Source organism: Octopus bimaculoides, chromosome 9, assembly GCF_046866305.1.
Source record: "Octopus bimaculoides isolate indiv1 chromosome 9, ASM4686630v1, whole genome shotgun sequence".
NCBI lineage: Eukaryota > Metazoa > Mollusca > Cephalopoda > Octopoda > Octopodidae > Octopus > Octopus bimaculoides.
In genome coordinates this window covers 11,535,483-11,556,547 of record NC_142936.1, presented here as the reverse complement: position 1 = coordinate 11,556,547, position 21,065 = coordinate 11,535,483, and the positions used below count along the sequence as shown (strand labels likewise).

The 21,065-nt window shown below is 37.4% G+C and overlaps 1 protein-coding gene across 7 annotated transcripts in view; it reads right to left on the bottom strand.

The window, feature by feature from the left end:
• LOC106879997 (uncharacterized) overlaps window positions 1-21,065 on the bottom strand; it is a 319,599-nt gene that overhangs the window by 12,405 nt on the left and 286,129 nt on the right. The gene's annotated exons all lie outside the window — the stretch shown is intronic.

The window sequence follows — 21,065 nt, the reverse complement described above, 5'->3', positions numbered from 1 at the left end:
TATAACACTGGCGTTTCAAAGAGTTAGGGCAGAACGCATCGTTACAATGGCTCTTCCCACGGACACAAATTAAATTTGTTCCATGGAGGAATGTAGTGGCGGACAGAAAACAAGACAGGAAAACGAAACAGTGAAATAAACAAACAAAGAAGGCTATACTGTCAGACGTGAAAAAGTATGTGCATATTGAACGCTGTGAGCATATATATATATATATATATATATGGTCCACCATAAGTAACTATATATTTTCTTTTGTTTGTAACTTTGTTGATACTTATTCAATTTTTCTATTTCATATGTCATTTGAAAGCTGAAATCTTATATTTTTATTTCTTCTTTTCCCCCTATTTCAGATATACTGTTATATCGATTATGTCCACCCAATTAACAAAAGAGCAAAAGATTGCGGTTTAGAAATGGTTCTGCACAAAGTTATCTGGCAGCTTGAGTTTGTTCCTTAAGTTCAGCAATGTTGCGGGGCTTTGTTAAGTAGACTTTCTCTTTGAGAATGCCCCACAAGAAAAAGTTGGGTGGGGTCAAATCCGGCGAACGAGACGGCCACTCAAGCGGTCCTCACCTGCCAATCCATCGACAGGGCAGGTTGGCGTCCAGCCAGTCTCGCACAAGCATATATATACAAATATATTTACACACATATATATACACACATACATATACACACACATATATTATACACACACACACACATGGACAATGGACATTAAAATGATGATGATGATATATATATATATATACATACACACATATATGCATATATACATCCACATACATAAAAATACATACACACATACAAATCAAATGATGAATCCACAAAACAGTCTCTATAGTTACACAGTCTACTAGAAATAAATAGCAACCGAATCTTCAAATCGCACCCTACCATCATATAAAAGCAGAGAAAATGGTGGTGAAGACATAATTTAATGTGGTCCCAAAGCAAATGACAGGATGATTATAATGAATAGAATGTCTTTGATCAGGAATGACCTGAGGTCAAATAACAACATTTTTTGTTTTCATTTAGTTCACCATCATCATATGTCTCACTATTATCATCTTCACAATAATTATTATCATCCCGATCATCATTTCCATTCTAAGAAAGAGAAAACAATGTATGAATTAAGAAAGATATAATAGAATTAAAAAAAAAAAATCTATATGAAATATAGGCACAGACGTAGTTGTGTGGTAAGAAACTGGCTTCCCAACCACATGGTTCCGGGTTCGGTTCCACTGGGTAGCATCTTGGGCAAGTGTCTTCTACTATAGCCTCGGGCTGACCAAAGCCTTGTGAGTGGATTTGGTAGACGGAAACTGAAAGAAGCCCGTCGTATATATGTATATATATATGTGTGTGTGTGTGTGTGTGTGTGTGTGTGTGTGTGTGTGTGTGTGTGTGTGTGTGTGTGTGTGTGTGTGTGTCTGTGTTTGTCCCCTACAACATTGATGGTTCGGCAAAAGAGACCGATAGAATAAGTACTAGGCTTACAAACAATAAGTCCTGGGGTCGATTTGCTCAACTAAAGGCGGTGCTCCAGCATGGCCACAGTCAAATGACTGAAACAAGTAAAAGAGAAACACTAAGAGAATAAAAAAAAACTAAAAAAAAAAAGACAAAACATTGAAGCAAGAAGCCTGTCTGCTTGTACTGCTTCCACTGAAAACGTTGGACTCTGACTAATTTGGCTCAGGTTTATTTTAGATGACCTATACCTGACTGAAAATGTTAACGAACTTTATAATCGGTAAAATGATAAACTGAGAACCCTTAAAATTTTAAATACATAATTATTATTATCATTATTTTTTTTTTTTTTTTTTTTTTTTTTCTTTCTGAGTAGATGTCAGCGGGTTTAGTTTTGGGGTCCGATGATTTTGAAAACAGTTTGACTTCGCCTCCACCACCCCAGCCCCACCCCCACTGCACACCCCACCCCCACCCCGACTATGTTCCTTCTTCCACCGCTGCCACCGACCACCACCTTCAGAATTTTCAGTTTATCTTTGTTAGTAATAATTTTTTTTTTTTTTTGTAGTACCCTTATCAATATTGTTTTTAATCATCATCGTCATCATCATCATTAGCATCATAATCATCAACTTGTTGTCGTTGTTTTTAATTGATGCTGTTGTTCTTACTACTGCTGGACACTGCACCGAGAACATATTTTCAGAACTGTAGCTTGAAGATTGCTAATGGACTTGCTTGTTCCAAAAAAAGACAAGGTAAAGGGGTCACTTTGCCACTCGCTACGATTATCATTATTATCATTATTAAGCATTATTCAACAAATAAATAAATGAAAATATATACCAAATTAAGGGTGGCGGTGAACAGGAACACAGTCGAACATGAAGGGGAAGGTGACGGTAGCGGTGGTGGTGGTGGTGGTGTGTTTCGAGGTTTAGGGGTTTGGGGGTTCATAATTGTAGCTGTTGCTGTCATTGTTGTAACTTTAATGAGGTCTGAATATTAGGGGCCCCCGTCAATTTTGGTGGCTGGTGCAGTTAAAACTTGTCTTACACAACTCTCAAGATTGGGGTGGGGTGGGGGAGTTGGGGGGGGTAATAGGTGGAAGAAACAACTGTTTGGAGATGTGAGAGAGAGAGAGAGAGAGAGAGAGAAAGAGGAGAGAGAGAGAGAGAGAGAGAGAGAGAAAGAGAGAGAGAAAGAGAAAGAGAGAGAGAGAGAAAGAGATGAGAGAGAGAAGAGAGGAGAGAGAGAGAAAGAGAGAGAGAGAGAAAGAGAGAGAGAGAGAAAGAGAAAGAGAGAGAAAGAGAGAGAGAGAGAAGTGTGGGGGGACGAGTAGATAGACAATGGGTAGGGAAATAGAAAATGAAAGAGGGTGAGTATAAGAGGAGGAGGAGGAGGAGAAAAGAGAAAAGGAAATGAAGAAATGAAAGATAGGAATGATGGGGGGGGAGGAAGAAAACAATGTGAAGAGAAGATGGAGAAAGAGAGAAAGAGAAGTAAAAAGATAGAGGAATATAGAGTAAGAGAGAAAGAGAGGCAGAGATGAAAATGAGAAAGAATGAGAGGTATGGAATGACAGAGAAGAAAACTGAGTGAAAAAGTATTAAGAATATAGGTGTAGAGATGACTCTGTGATAAGACGTTTCCTTCCAAACCGCATGGTTCCGGGTTCAGTCCCACTGTGCGGTACCGTGGGCAATTGTCTTCTACTATAGCCTCGGGCCGACCAAAGCCTTGTGACAGGATTTGGTAGATGGAAACTGAAAGAAGTGTCTATCTATCTTTCCGAAAGGCAACGAGCTGGCAGAAATGTTAGCACGCCAGGCGAAATGCTTAGCGGTATTTCATCTGCCATCACGTTCTGAGTTCAAATTCCGCCGAGGTCGACTTTGCCTTTTATCCTTTCAGGGTTGATAAATTTAGTACCAGTGAAACACTGGTGTCGATGTAATTGACTTAATCCCTTTGTCTGTCCTTGTTTGTCCCCTCTATGTTTTGCCCCTTGTGGGCAATAAAGAAATAAGAAACGTTAGCGCGCCGGGCGAAATGCTTAGAGGTATTTCGTCTATCTCCACGTTCTGAGTTCAAATTCCGCCGAGGTCGACTTTGCCTTTCATCCTTTCGGGGTTGATAAATTAAGTACCAGTTACGCACTGGAGTTGATGTAATCGACTTAATCCATTTGTCTGTCTTTGTTTGTCCCCTCTATGTTTAGCCCCTTGTGGGCAATCAAGAAATAAGGAAACCGAAAGAAGTGTGTGTGTCCTCCACCACTACTCGACAGTCGGTGTTGGTGTGTGTATGTATCTGTAACTTAGCAGTTTGGCAAAAGAGACCGATAGAGTAAGTACCAGACTTTAAAAGAATAAGAACTGTGGTTGATTCATTTGACTAAAAATTCTTTAAGGTGGTGTTCCAGCATGGCCAGAGTCAAATGACTGAAACAAGTAAAAGAAATAAAAGAAAGAAAAAAAGGGGGGGGGGGATAAGAAAGAAGAAAGAAAAAGGAGAGAGAGGGAGGGGCTGTGTGTGAAGTGAAAGAAAAGAAGAGGGTGAGAGAAGCATCAAAAAGTGAGGTAAAGAAAGATTTTAGAGATAGATAGAGTAAGAGAGAAAGAGACTGGGGATAAGGGAAAAGAACAAGGAGAAAGGGAGAGGCAGACAGATGCATATATGAGAGGGGGAAGGAGAAAGGAAGGAAGAGATAGACAGATATATATATGAGAGGGGGAGGGAGAGAAAAGAAGAGATAGACAGATACATTAATAGGAGAAAAGAACAAGGAGAGAGAGAGATAGACAGACACATATATGAGAGGGGGAGTGAGAGAATAGGAAAGATAGACAGACATATATGAGAGGGGAAGTGAGAGAATAGGAAAGATAGACAGACACATACGAGGAGGAGGGAGAGAGAATGGGAGAGATAGACAGATATATATGAGAGGAGGAGGGAGACAGAATGGGAGATAGACAGATATATATGAGAGGGGGTGAGAGAATAGGAAAGATAGACAGACACATGAGGAGGAAGGAGAGAGAATGGGAGAGATAGACAGACATATATGAGAGGAGGAGGGAGAGAAGAGGAGAGATAGACAGACATTAAGAGAAAAGAATAAGGAAAAAGAGATAAACAGACACATATATGAGAGGGAGGAGGGAGAGAGAACAGGAGAGATAGACAGATGAGAGGGAGAGGGACAGAATGGGGGGTGGGGAGATGGACAGAGACATTATTAAGAGAAAAAGAACAAGGAGAAAAAAAAGAGAGACAGACAGACATGGGTTATAAGAAGGCATGAGGGAGAAAGAAAAAAAAGAAAGAAATAGGTCTGGTGGCAGAGAATTTTAATTTATTTTTGTGTCTAATTTCCATTGTGTTCTGTCATTAAAAGAACACGAAAAGCAAGGAAAAAAAAAAGAAAAAACATAAACAAAACAAAAAATGGAGAGGTTTCTTGTTAAGGTAACGTCTGGACAACTTAACTTGATGGAGAGAAAGCGGGGGAGGGGGGGATCTTCACAAATAACTTGAAGCAACAAAAGATTTCTTATTCTCTAAAATCCTCTCTACACTTTAATCTTAGTCTTTTTTTTTACCTTTTTTTTCTTGGCTTTTACTATTTTTTTTATTCCATTTTTTTCTTCCCTTGTTTTGTTTTGTTTTGTTTGTTTGTTTGTTTGTGCTTTTCCTCTCTTTTTTTTTTTCTTTCCTAATTCTTAACTCTTAATAAAACATATCTTTGTCACATGAGGTGCACACGGGTCAGCAGCCACAGGCAAAGTTGACATATAAAAACACCCACCTCTACCCCCCCCCTTTCTCATCATCATCATCACCATCATCATCATCACCATCATCCCTGTACCCTTGTCTGCTATTGAAGCTTTAGCATCAGCAGATTCCTTTATCTGGAGGTTTTGGATGGTGACATTTGAAATAAAACAAATTAAATAAACAAATGAATTTGAAAAATAAATAAATAACTAGATTTCTTTACAAAAAGATGCCAAGTTCTCAGTTTTAGGTTACAAAAACAAGGAGGGAACGAGATTCCGTGTATTTCTTAATATTCCTTTCTTAGAAAAATCAAAAATGCAAATGTCTCGCTCAGTTTGAATTATATTTTAACCCTTTTGATGTTGACCTGCCTGGGACCGCAAATACTTCTATGATACAAATGTCCTGGTTAACCCCTTTAATATTTAAACCAGCCATGTCTAAAAAGTGCAGGAATGAAATTTGGTGGTTGGAAGGGTGTGCAAAACAAGGTCCAAAGTCTTTTTCTTTTAACAAACAAGGTTGATTTTTTTTTCAACCTTCATATCAAAACAAACACAATTATAAATAATAATAATAATTATAATAATGATAATAATAATAATAAGTGTTATCATGTACATTGTTTTGTCTTGGTATAAAAGATGGGCTACAGCAAATATTCTGCTGAATACCACAGATTTACTTGTCAGTTGTTTGACCTTAACTAGTTGAGCATGTCCCTTGGTGGCTGACGATATGTGCATCTCTGATCATGAGCAGAAGTAGTGGGGGAACATCATAGCCATGTGCTGAGAGGAATCCTTTGGGGTTTAAATAAATCACTTTTGGAAACAAGTGATGGTGGGAGGACAAACAAAGACACACATACAAATTTACACACACACATATATATATATATATATATATATATATATATATATATATATGATGAGCTTCTTTCTGTTTCCGTCTACAAAATCCACTCACAAGGCTTTAGTTGGCCTGAGGCTATAATAGAAGACACTTGCCAAAGGTGTCATGCAGTGGGACTGAACCCAGAACCATGTGGTTGGTAAACAAGCTACTTACCACACAGCCATGTCTGCATCTTACAAAAAAAAAGGGGGGGGCATATTGAAAAATTTACCCCTAGATATGGTTTCAAAGGCACAATGATCCCGAGATAAAAACCTTTTGACCATAGATATGCAGGATGAGAACTGATTTGAATTTAAACACACCAACCATGGCCCCCACTACTAAAAAGAAAAAAAGGAGCAGCAACAACAGAATCAAAGAAAATTACAAACGTTATCTGTGATATAATCAGGGATAATGTTATCAAATGGTTATTGTTATCAGAATTAGTGAGACCCTAACACAATCTGGATATTGTCACAGACTCTGCTTAATGGCATCAGCTGATATTATTATGCAGAGGGCACTTTCCACTGCATGTTGGGGGAAAATAAGACTGGATGGTCATGGATGAGATAGTTTTGATCATACCTAGGTCAGTCAATCCACTCAGAGCTGACTATGGGCTAAACAACAATGCTATTGACTTCCTTAAATTTTCTTCCCACCACCATCACCACCAAATGCCAACAGCCATTAACAAGGAGGTGCTTTTACATGGTCTGTCATGCAGCTAGAAATAGCAGTCAAATCACCTTCAACTTGCACCTTAGAATCTTAAAAAATAAACACACATATATATATATATATATTGGCTGTGTGGTAAGTAGCTTGCTTACCAACAATATGGTTCCGGGTTCAGTCCCACTGCGTGGCACCTTGGGCAAGTGTCTTCTGCTATAGCCTCGGGCCAACCAAAGCCTTGCAAGTGGATTTGGTAGAAGGAAACTGAAAGAAGCCTGTCATACGTACGTACATGCATATGTGTGTGTTTGTGTGTCTGTGTTTTGTTCCCTGCTCACCATCGCTCGACAACCGATGCTGGTGTGTTTACGTCCCTGTAACTTAGCAGTTCGGCAAAAAGAGACCGATAGAATAAGTACTAGGAATAAGCACAAAGAATAAGTTCTGGGGTCGACTTGTTCGACTAAAGGTGGTGCTCCAGCATGGCCGCAGTCGAATGACTAAAACAAATGAAAGAGTGCAAAAAAAAAAAAGGGGGGGGGGAATATATTAGTTAATGCAGTCCTAGATACTCCAGTGCCTGTAAAATGATGGGAAGGTCATGGTTGGGTTACCTTCGATCATAATTAAATAAGGTCTCCTCATTTAGGGTTGGCTTGTTAACAATAACAATCATCACCACTGTCACACACACACAGAGGCATAAACCAAGACACGCCAGTAGAAGCAGTGGCCGAAGACTATAACAGCACCTTTACCCCCTCCGCCTCTCTCTTGCTCTTACTGTTTCTCTGTTCCTCTCTCTCTCTCTCTCTCTCTGTCTTTACCATGTTTCCTTTCTATCCAGCTATTCCAGGCTAACAAAGATAGCTACAAGTTGTTGTTTGGTGCTGGGTGCAGGCTGCTGGGAGAGGTGAGTCACCAGCAGATTCTCTGCTGGCTGCTGCTGCTGCTGCTGCTGCTGTTGGTGGTGACTGAATGGATGGATAACCAGTGCAGGCTGGAGAAAGAGAGAGAGAGGGAGGGAGGGGGAGGGAAGGAGGCAGGCAGGTAAACAGACAAAGCAGGCAGCAGAGTGAGAGTGACAGAGAGTGACAGAGAGAGAGAGAGATAAGATTATAGAAGCGGGGGGGGGGAAGGGGGGAGGTGAAGAAAGATAGTGAGTTGAGGGTAGGGATAATCAAGGTAGAAGACATGTGGAGCCAAACTAAGGGACTGAGTGTATGGAGGTAGGAGTGGAGGGGGGGATGCAGGTGAAAAGGCTAATCACCCCTACAACACACACAAACACACACACACACACACAAAGACCAAATATTATCCACTTAGTGACTGGGGAATATTATTAAAGACACAGATGATGACTTAGACTTTCTTCTCTCTTACTACTCCTACTCCTCCTCCTCCTCCTCCCCCCACTCATCTCCCCCCACCCACACACAGCCTGTCCAATCCCAAAACAATATGGAATAACAAGACAATGCCAGGGTCTGCTTTCATTAGTCAGAGCTTCAAAAGCAACACCCGCACACACCTGTGAATGAATACCTGTATTTCCCCCAAAATTTAAAGCTAGCTACTGAGTTCCAAATCAGGGCCCCACATGAACCCTTGGTAGGATCCATGTAAGATTTTGTTGCTGAAATTTATGTGCAATAAAATGGCTATACTTCTAAAATACACAAAATATTTTTAACAATTCTTTATAATATTTTATTGTAAAAATATAATGGGACTTTTTAAAACATTGAATGGCTATGGAAGTAGGTCTGTGGGAAAAAATGGGAATCAAAGAAGTCCATCGGGAAAAAATTGGTTGAGAACCAGTGGGTTAACTGATATTACAATAGGTCTGCGTGTTGTGTTCTTGAGCAAGACACTTTATTTCACGTTACTCCAGTTCACTCAGCTGTAGAAATGAGTTGCGACGTCACTGAGGCCAAGCTGTATCGGCCCCTTTGCCTTTCCCTTGGACAACACTGGTGGCGTGAGAGAGGGGAGACCGGTATGCATGGGTGAATGCTGGTCTTCTATAAATAACTTTGACCTGACTTGTGCCTGGGAAGGTAACTTTCTAGGTGCAATCCCATGGTCAGTCATAACCGAAGGGGGTCTCAGCTCATATACACATACATACATACATACATACATATATATATATATAATACAACGGATATATAAGCATGTATACACACATATATGTACATACTTACATCTACATGTGCATATAGATGCATATTTGGGTATAGGACGTTAGAAAAATGAACTACAGACAACGGAACGAACACATAGAAAAACAAATAGCCACTTGGATTAATTCTACATCAGCTGCCTCTATTCTAGACTAGGCGTTTCGAAGATAATATTCTCAAACGCAGGATAAATCACTTTAACTTTCTAAGACATCTCAACGCTTCTAAAAGCAAACTTTGTTTGTTTATGTTCATTGTAATTTGAATTTAATATATATATATATTTAATACTCAATATTTCATATATTCAATAAGATATTCAATACTTCATTTCATTTTACTATATATATTATATATTCCATATTCTATATCCCACATTAATTTTATAAGAATATAAATAAAACATAAAAAACAGACAGAGTTGGAACTCTTTTAAATAATATATTCCTCTATACACGATCATACAAAACCCTTTTTTAATATTTTTTAATTTTTATTCATATATATTCATATATATATATATATATACACCCGATGGGCTTCTATACAGTTTCGTTCCACCCAATTCATCCACAATGTTTGAATTAGCTGAAGACTATATAAAACTACATTTATCCAGGATGTCACACCTGTTGAACCTGGGACCAAGAGTTTGTGGAACGAACTTCTCAACCATTTCTTTCCCTCCAACACGTTTCTTTGTATTTGAATAAAATATATAAAGACAAAACAAAAAAAAAGGAAGAAAGAAATTCAACTCCACCTCTGAAGATATTGAAATAATACAAAGATTAATCATCACAATTCCTAAAGTCAGTTACCAAACATATATGGTGCCAAGTTACATAAGCTGGTTACCGCCCACATATTATCACAATATCAAAACCAGTCATTCCATTCACTAGTCAATACATATGTTAAGAAGTCACCTGAGTCAGTTACCACATAAATAAATAGGTGATAGTCACTAATGTCAATGACCAAGAGAACCTGAGGTGAAAATGAGGACAGCCCAATATGGACATAGATAAAAACTATGGTAGAGGCTTTTGTCAATTTTCTCTTGATGAAGGCAGCTGGTAATATCTTCATGTGGTTATTTACAGGTTGCATACCCAAGACTTTTTGCACATTCTATCTGCAAATTATGAACATTATGATCTAGTATAATAATGAGCTTAGTGTTTTTATATATTCTTCCAGAATCATGCTGGACATGGAGGAGGAGGAGAGAAAATAGTAATTCAGTGAAGGAGAAGTAGTGAGAGTAATAGCCCTGACTGAGAGGGAGTGAGAGAAAGCAATAGCAATGAGAGAAAGGAAGGGGTGAAAAAACAAAATCAGCGTTTCAACTGTTTGAATGTGTGATTATTATGTACCTTATTTATATATAAAATACTACAATTTGCCGTCATTATTGGTGGCACATGGTCAGCTAGTTATTACATAATTCCAAGCTTGCTGAAACAGCTTGTGGAAACTATGTGTCCTCGTATGGTAAAAATGGCAAAGACATGGAGAAGACTGTAGATCTTAGCTTAGCTTAGAGGTCTGTCATGAACCCTAAGACCAATAAGGCCAGAACTTATTTTGGTTTCCATGGTGTATAAGAGGCAGAGATTAAAACACCACCACACCTGGATGGGATGTTAATCTATAACAGGGTTAACTTTCCAGTGACTACTGGAACTCATTTACATCTGAGTGGAATGGAGTAGTGTAAAATGAAGTGTTTAAATCAAGAACACAACACACTGCCCAGTCCAAGAATCAAAACTATGACCTTAGAATTGTGGGTGCAATACCCTAACCACTAGGCCATGTGTTTTCACAGTGTAGCTCAGTGGTCGTTTACTAGGGTCCATATGACCCTTAGAAGCAGGGCTGTGGAGTCGAAACAAAAAACTTTGACACCGACTCCTCTACTATTGGCAGCTCTGACTCCGACTCCTCTTTATGTAATTAAGAGATTGTGGTCTATGTATCTCATGAAGTATATGCATACACTTGTACTTCGAGTAGGCCTATATGTCATAACCAGTTTATATTAAAGATATTGTAAATCGAAATCAGAGTTGGTATAGTTTTACCCACTCCGACTCCAGCTACTCCTTAATTGTTTCTGACTCCGAGACTCCATGGCTCTGACACCACAGCCCTGCTTGGAGGGGGGTTCATATAAGATTTTGCTGTTAAAGTTTATCTGCAATAAATAATTTATACTTCTACAATACACAAACAATTTTTTTAAAAACAATTTCTAACAATATTTTATAAAAATACGATTTTTAAGAACATCGAATGGCCAAGTAAAATAGGAACCAAAGGAGCCCATAGGTGGAAAAAAATGGTTTGAGAATCACTGGTGTAGAACTTAAAACATATGTTTCGTTTTTGGATTTAGTTTGCAAGATTCATGTGAGTTCGTGTATTGAAAAGGTTGCAAGACGCAACAAAAATTTTAGGAAAATAATAAGAAATAAGTGGAAATTTTACCAGTGAGTGTGTTAAATTATAAGGCACAAAAAGAAAATGACTCTCCCCAGACACAACAGGTTAAAACATATGGTAAAACAGGATACGAGAAACGGATAAGGAAATGCATCTCATTGTTGAAATCAATACAAAGCCAACTCAAAGAAAACACAGAATGATATGAAGGGACAAAACGAAATTCTAAAAGTAGCAAGTGGAGAATCGTATAAAGTTACCCAACAGGTCAAACATGTAAGAAGAGTTTTGTTCTTTGTTTTTTTTTATTTTTGGCAAATGGACAACGCTTATGCCTTGGCTGGTTTGATTAGTTGATGGGTGTATTGGAAATGGAAAAAGATAATCATGAGTATAAATTAATGTACTTGTTAAAGGATTGTCTATGGCATGGCCGTGTGGTAAAAACTACAATAAACATCGGTCTGATGTCATCGCAGATGTTTATGTAACAGGATTTAGTTTATTTCAGCAATGATGAAAGAACAGAGAATAGTTTTGTCGCTATGGGTGATACACCGGAGGAGAAAAAAAACAGATGAATGTCTTTTCATGTGAATACCTTACATTTAGTAATAGCATCAAGATCAAAAATTGCACTTTGGGGGAAAAAATAACCACAGATCTAAGATTAACCCTAACCCTTTACCTGCATAATTAAATCTCATGGTTATTTCCATAATGATGTTAATTATCCACCAAAAAAGTAAAATTGATATTTTCTGATCTTGCAATATTTTTTTTCACTATCTCCTGTAGGTATCGTTCTTATTTCCACAACTAAAAGTATTCAATTACTGTAAAAACCCATGTAACTTGCACACCTGTGTGTGTAATTTACACAGGTGATTTTTCAGGTTAAAATTTGTTCTACTCGTGTAAAATTCACACCCAACTTTTCAGAACTGCTGATGTGGCCAGGGAAAAGGTTTTCAGTTTAGTTGTATTTAGCATAATTTCATTTAGTTATGATTAAATTTTATTAAATTTTCATTAAATAAAAATAATTTCTGTTTAACAGGTATCACATTGAAAGTTATTAAATTACAAAGTGTTAGTGTTGTTTATAATAATATGGCCTGGACCGTGATTACCAGCATGAACATCAGACTTCAAAAAGTAGTTAACCATTTAATGGTTTTAGTAAATCTATACAGAAAAAGTACTGAATCTGAATCATGTTGTTAGGACACAAGTTTCTTAGAACACTGCCATACCTGCGCCTATATAGTAATCCCTTAACTATCAGGGGTGTTACATTCCTAAACCTTCCACAGAAATAATTAAAATCTAAATTGGCAGAGCTTCTACAGCTGGATGCCCTTCCTAACACCAACCACTCCAAGAGTGTAGTGGGTGCTTTTACGTGCCACCGGCACGAAGGCCAGTCAGCTGGTACTGGCGACATCCACACTCAAATGGTGTTTTTCATGTGCCACCTGCATGGGAGCCAGTCCAGTGGCACTGGCAATGACCTCGCTCGAATGTTGTTTTTCATGTGCCGCTGGCACAAGTGCCAGTAAGGCGATGCTGGTAGCGATCACGCTCGAATGGTGCTTTTTATGTGCCACTAGCACGGGAGCCAGTCAGAGGCCCTGGCAACGATCATGCTCAGATGATGCTTTTAATGTTTCAATGGCATGGGTGGTAGTCAGGCGCTGTTGTCATCGGCCACGTCAGCAAATTTGATTTAGTCTATCTATCTATCTATCTATCTATCTATATATATATATATATATATATATATACATACATATATACATACATATATACATACATATATACATACATATATATATATATATATATATATATATATATATATATATATATAATATACATAGTTTTAGGGAAAATAACCAATTTTCAAGAACTCATCGATGAAAATCCACTATCGCATATAGAAAAATTAATAATTAAAAGCACAATAAATGAGTATAATATATGTGATAGTGGATTTTCATCGATGAGTTCTTGAAAATTGGTTATTTTCCCTAAAACTATATATTTTATATATACTTTATCTATAAGGCTCAATTTAATTTTAATTTTTTATAAATTGATTTTAATTGAGTTTTTTACCTGTAATTTTGGATTTTGTCCCTAATATTATTATATATATATATATATATATAAAAGTATTAAATCATTTTACATCTACTTTCCAGACACATATAGGCTGGACAGTCCAAGTTAGTTCATATTGAGAACCTATGTCTTCCTGAACAGGTCCAAGGGTCTGTCTTACATGATCGTTTCATTTTGGGCTTGGTTGCTAGGGCTTGGATTCCCTTCCTTATTATCAACCAATTACTAATATACATTGAGTACATTTTGACATTGCACTAGGAATATACACGTGTATTTATAAATATACATGTGAAAATACACACACACACAAATAGTGACAAGCATGCAGAGACAAAAAAGTGGAGCTTGCTATCAAGCAACTATGAATAAAATAAATACTTCAGCTGTGTATAACCATATATTGAGTACTTCCTTGAATAGCAATCTTTACCAACTTCACAACCATGAGTGTTGTGTTGCATTGCATTGTATTGTGGTCTATGTGTGTGCGCAAGCGTCTAAGAGACAACATAAGAATGATAGTGATCGTTTAGCAGTTCTACAGGAAGCAATCTCACTTATGGGTAAACCACATTCACTCATTCTATTTGTCTCTGTTATAGATGACAGATTTTTATTCAGTCATAGGGTTACATAGAATTATATAATCCTGTGAGACCTTCTTTGTAAAGGCAGTAGGGTGTGGCTTGGGTACCCAAGTCACTCCATGGGTACTATTTTTAGCAGCATGAGTGACTACATAGACATTCCCTCATTGGCTCATTTTTGTATCCAGTTGTCAGGCTATGATGACAAGATAAGATTACAGGTGCAGGTATGGCCATGTGGCTAAAAACTTCACCTTCCAACCATGTGGTCTTGGATCAAGTCTCACTGCACACCACCTTGAGCAAGTGTCTTCTACTACAGCCCCAGGCTGACAGATGCCCTGTGAGAGAATTTGGTAGGCAGAAACTACATGTAAGCCTAAGGTGGTAAGCTGGCAGAATCGTTAGCACACCGGGTGAAATGCTTAGCGGTATTTGGTCTGCAGTTACATTCTGAGTTCAAATTCCGCCAAGGTCGACTTTGCCTTTCATCCTTTCGGGGTCGATTAAATAAGTACCAGTTACACACTGGGGTCGATATAATCGACTTAATCCCTTTGTCTGTCCTTGTTTATCCCGTCTATGTTTAGCCCCTTGTGGGCAATAAAGAAATAAGAAACTATGTGAAGGCCTGTCATGTGCACACGCATCTGTGTGAACTTTGGGTCAGTTAAAATATGTTTGTGCCATATTTTAACTTCTCAAGGAAATTTCACTGTAGTTACCATGGAGAAAAAAATTCTCTCTTTCGGTGCAAAAAAAAAAAAAACACTCTTGTTTGCCCAGTGTTTCCCTCTGTGGAACACTGGGCAGATAATGGTGTTTTTACACCTTTTACCATAACAGAGAATTTTTTTCTCCTTGGTAACTGCTGTGAATTTACCTTTAGAAGTTTAAACTTGTCACAAACACATTTTAGCAAACCTAAAATTTCTTTATTCCTAATCACTGCTTCATGCTGATACTATTATATATACATACATGTACACACATACATTATAAATATAAATACACACACACACGCTATATATATATATATATATATATATATATATACACACACACACACATGCATTATATATATATATATGTAACTAGATTGATTGATTGATTGATCGATCAATGAATAGATAAACCAATAGATTGATAGATATAGATATATTCATATATATATATATATATATATACATATCTATATATATAATATTATATGTAAATATTAATGAGTACGTATGTGTGTATCGGTGCTTTTATGTTTTTCTTCACCCTCTCCACACTGCTTGACGACCAGTGTTGGTTTGTGTCCATCCTGTAACTTAGCAATTCTGAAAAAAAAAAAGACTAACGGAAAAAGTACCAGACTTCAGAAGAAGATATCAACCCCCCTCCCCCAAAATACTAGGGTCAATTTGTTCGACTAAACCCTTCAAGGCAGTGTGCCCCAGCATGGCCACATTCCAATGACTGAAGCTCATAAAAGATAAAAGAAAAAGTACAATAGAGAGAGAGAGAGAACTTTCTCTGTTTTCCATTCCCAACCTCTCCTTTCTCTCTCTCTCTCTCTCTCTCTCTCTCTCTCTCTCTCCCTCTTTATCTATCTGTCTATATTTATCTCCATCAATTTGCTGTATACATTATTTAATGAGTTAAAAATACAGTGACAGCTGCATAACTGTCTTCTCAGCTTCCCTTGGTTTCAGCCGATTGGTGTTGCTGCTTGACAATACAAGAAATCTCCCGTTTGTTGTCTAGGAACATCTCTCTCTGTAGCACTGTACTGTGTAACTCTTATCCTTTTAAACTGTCTCTGGGCAGTGGTGTCGGCATCGGGGATGGGTAAGTGAAGAAGAAGAAGATGAAGAAAGGAGGTGAGGTATGAGGCAAGGACAGAAGGAAGGAGGCGGAGTTGTTATGATTTAATAATTTGACTAATTAAAACTTTCCATACTAGCAAACAAACACATGCACCACACATCCACAATCACACAGACACACACACACAAACATACACGCGGTGCAGTTTGTTGTTGTTCAAAATATTACTTATGCTGACACCCAACCACCCAACTACCTGCATGTACACACTTGTTGAAGAGAGAGAGAGAGAGAGAGAGAGAGAAAGAGAGAGAGAAGATGAAGAACTGAGATTGGAGAAAAGAAGGACAAAGAGGTAAAGAAGAGAAAAAAAAACTGAAGGTGTAGGATATAACTTTAATAACAAACTGAACAACAGGTGCAGGAGTGGCTGTGTGGTAAGTAGCTTGCTTACCAACCACATGGCTCTGGGTTCAGTCCCACTGCGTGGCACCTTGGGCAAGTGTCTTCTACTATGGCCTCAGGCCGACCAAAGCCTTGTCAGTGGATTTGGCAGACAGAAATTGAAAGAAGCACACTGTGTGTGTATAAACATATGTATATATATATAGTGTGTATAAATAAATATATAAATATATATATATATATATATATATATAGTGTGTATAAATAAATATATATATATATATATATATATATATAGTGTGTATAAATAAATATATATATATATATATATATATATATATATATATATATATATATATATATATATATATATATATAGTGTGTGTGTGTGTGTGTATGTACATATATAGTGTGTATAAATACATATATATAGTGTGTGTATAAATAAATAAATAAATATACATATATATATAGTGTGTGTATAAATAAATAAATCATCATCATCATCATCATCATCGATTAACGTCCGCTTTCCATGCTGGCATGGGTTGGACGATTTGACTGAGGACTGGTGAAACCGGATGGCAACACCAGGCTCCAATCTGATTTGGCAGAGTTTCTACAGCTGGATGCCCTTCCTAATGCCAACCACTCAGAGAGTGTATAAATAAATATACATATATATATAGTGTGTGTATAAATAGATATACATATATATATAGTGTGTGTATAAATAAATATATATATATATATATATATATATATATATATATATATATGTACATATATATATATATAGTGTGTGTGTGTGTGTGTGTCTCACTGCTTGACTACTGGTGTTGGTTTATTTACATCCCCATAACTTATCAACAAAGGAGTCCAATATAATAAGAACCAGGCTTTGAAACAAACAGCCAAACAAACAAACAAAAAGATAAGTACTGGCAATGGCATCGGTTTGTTCAACCAAACACTGTCAAGACAGCAGTGCCCCAGTATGGCTGAAGTCCAAGCACCAAAGCTAGTAAAAGATTAAACATGATATATGTTATATGTCTTTATTAGTATTATTATTATTATTATCTTCATTAATATTATTATTATTATCTTCATTATTATTATCATTAATATTATTATTATTATCTTCATTATTATTATCATTAATATTATTATTATTATCTTCATTATTATTATCATTAATATTATTATTATTATCTTCATTATTATTATTATCATTAATATTATTATTATTATTATTATCTTCATTATTATTATTATCATTAATATTATTATTATTATTATCTTCATTATTATTATTATCATTAATATTATTATTATTATTATTATTATTATTATTTAGGTGGTGAGCTGACAGAATTGTTAGCACGCTGGCTGAAATGGTTAGCAGTTTTTCGCCCGTCGCTACGCTCTGGGTTCAAATTCCGCTGAGGTCGGCTTTACCTTTCATCCTTTCGGGATCGATAAATTAAGTACCAGTTACGCACTGGGGTCGATACAATCGACTTAATCCCTTTGTCTGTCCTTGTTTGTCCCCTCTATGTTTAGCCCCTTGTGGGCAATAAAGAAATAAGAATTTCACCCGTTGCTATGTTCCGAGTTCAAATTCCACCAAGGTCGACTTTGCCTTTCATCCTTTCAGGGTCGATGAATTAAGTACCAGTGAAACAGTGCAGTCAATGTAATCGACTAGACCCCCCCACCCACCACCACCATCGCCCCTAAATTTCAGGCCTTGTGCCTACAGCCAAAAGGATTATTATTATTATTGTTGTTATTATTATTTTATTTCAAAGATTTAACAGGCACAACAAAACACCACCAGCCCACTGCCAAAGCAGATGGCATCTGGTGTATCATATACAATATGATAGAACAAGCAATAAGAAGCACAGGAGGTGGTGGTGGTGGTGGTGGTGGCATCGGCTAAGCCTTTCAATGGGGGCTTATATTTTTTTTTATATTTTTTTTTTCTTTAAATCTTTGAAGAGTGACATGATGGAACACAGAAGAAAGGCTCCTGGCTGTGGATGTGAGATAGGGGGCTGGGCGGTGAAATGATGTTATTCCTACAAATAAGGTCGACCTAGGAGCCAGGACTATATTAAAAAAATTTTTTTTAATTTTTATTTTTTTAAATAAAGACAAGACAAAGCTGCTCAATCAGATATATTGCAGGCAAGAAGATCAAGACCCGGAATTTTTAAAAAGGCACAAATTGAAGGGTTATATATCAAAGCCTTGTAAATTTAGCCTTCGAAACGTCTAGATAGAATAGAGACAGCTGATGAAGGGATATTCCAAGTGGCTTTCCGTTTTCCTATGTGTTCGTTCCGTTGTCTGTAGTTTATTGTTCTAACGTCCTGTACCCTGATATGCATGTATATACACATGTAGATGTAAGTATGTACATATATGTGTGTATACATGTATATATATTCTTTGTATTATTATATATATATATATATATATATATATATATATATATATATAGAGAGAGAGAGAGAGAGAGAGAGAGAGATAGAGAGAGAGAGAGAGATACATACACACATACTTACATGCATATATATATATATATATATATATATATATATATATATATATATGTATCATCATCATTTAGTGTCCGCTTTCCATGCTAGCATGGGTTGGACGATTTGACTGAGGACTGGTGGAACCCGAAGGCTACACCAGGCTCCAATCTGATTTGGCAGAGTTTCTACAGCTGGATGCCCTTCCTAACGCCAACCACTCCGAGAGTGTAGTGGGTGCTTTTTACATGCCACCGACATGAGGGCCATTACGGCAGGCGTGGCTGCGTGGAAAGAAGCTTGCTTCCCAACTGCATGGTTCCGGGTTCAGTACCACTGCATGGCACCTCATGCAGGTGTCTTCTCCTATAGCCTTGGGGCCAACCTAAGTCACCAGCGGTTTAACTTAGTGGTTTAGCAAAAGACACCGATAGAATAAGTAGTAGGCTTAAAATAATAAATTCTGGAGTCAATTTGTTTGACTAAAACCCTTTGAAGCAGTGCTCCAGCAAGGCAACAGTCAGATGACTGAAACAAAATATATATATATAGATAGATAGTGGTTGGTAAGCAAGCTACTTACCACACAGCCACACCTGCGCCTATGTTAGGGATTAATATTTTGTAAATTTTAAAATACCAATAGAATAAGTTAGATAAACTGGTGAAAACCAAAAATTTTATAGTGTTTGTGCACACACATGTGCAGACATGTGCACGCTTGTGCATGCAAGTGCGATGGAAATATATGTTTGATGTGCTTGCTATCTTTGAATGTATCATGAAAATTGTTCGAAGACAATTAATTGAAAAACAGTTATTCGAAATAAATATCATTTTTGTACTTGATTTTTAATTTTATAATTTTTGTTTAAATAAAATAAAAAATTTAGAATAATTAACATTTCGTATAATTGTCCTTTTGAATAATTTTCATTCATACAATTTTCGATTTGAGTAAATGTTTTTCGAAGAATTGTTTTCAAACAATTGTTTTCAAGGGAGTGGCTGTGTGATAAGTAGCTTGCTTACCAACCACATGGTTTCGGGTTCAGTACCACTGCGTGGCACCTTGGGCAAGTGTCTTCTACTATAGCCTCGGGCCGACCGAAGCCTTGTGAGTGGATTTGGTAGACGGAAACTGAAAAAAGCCCGTCGTATATATGTATATATATATATATATATATATATATATATATATATATATATATATATATATGGGAGAATGTACGAAAAAAAACAACAACAGACGAGGACAGGTGGTGTAAACAACAAAAGGATGTATTAGTATGACGCTCGGGAATACGGAAAGTCTTTAACGTTTACACAGGAGAGCTAAGAAAAGGGGGAGATAACAAAGGGGGAGAAAGAACGGTGATCGAAGAACGAGGAGCTGTGTGTGTGAGAGAGAGAAGGCTGGTGGTCAGTTGTAGTGTGTGCGTGGTGTGATGTGAGGGTGTTGGGAGGTGGCGAAGGCATGGGTGGATTGTGGGTTAGGCTGAGGGTGGGGGTAGAGGTAGGGGTCAACAGAAAGAATACGGAGAAAACAAGGAGAAAAACACGGAGAAAAAATTGAATGGTGTTTGGTCAACGATCTATCATAGCTTCTGCTGACCGGAAGTTTAGAAAGTTTACACAGGAGAGCTAAGAAAAGGGGGAGATAACAAAGGGGGAGAAAGAACGGTGATCGAAGAACGAGGAGCTGTGTGTGTGAGAGAGAGAAGGCTGGTGATCTTGACGTAGACGTATGCATGTGTGAAAATGGGGAGGGGAGAAAGGAGTTGGTCAGTTGTAGTGTGTGCGTGGTGTGATGTGAGGGTGTTGGGAGGTGGCGAAGGCATGGGTGGATTGTGGGTTAGGCTGAGGGTGGGGGTAGAGGTAGGGGTCCGTGGGTAGGGGGTGGATCTTCTCTATCTTGTGTTCTTGTTCTAAGTTGTCTTTCATTCCTGTAGGGCTGACCCCATTAAGGGGCTCTTTTTTTTTCTTTTTTTTTTGGTTTTGGTTTAGGGTGGTTTTGTTGTTTGTATTATACCATTCATCGATACTGTTTGATTGTCCTTCGAGTTCT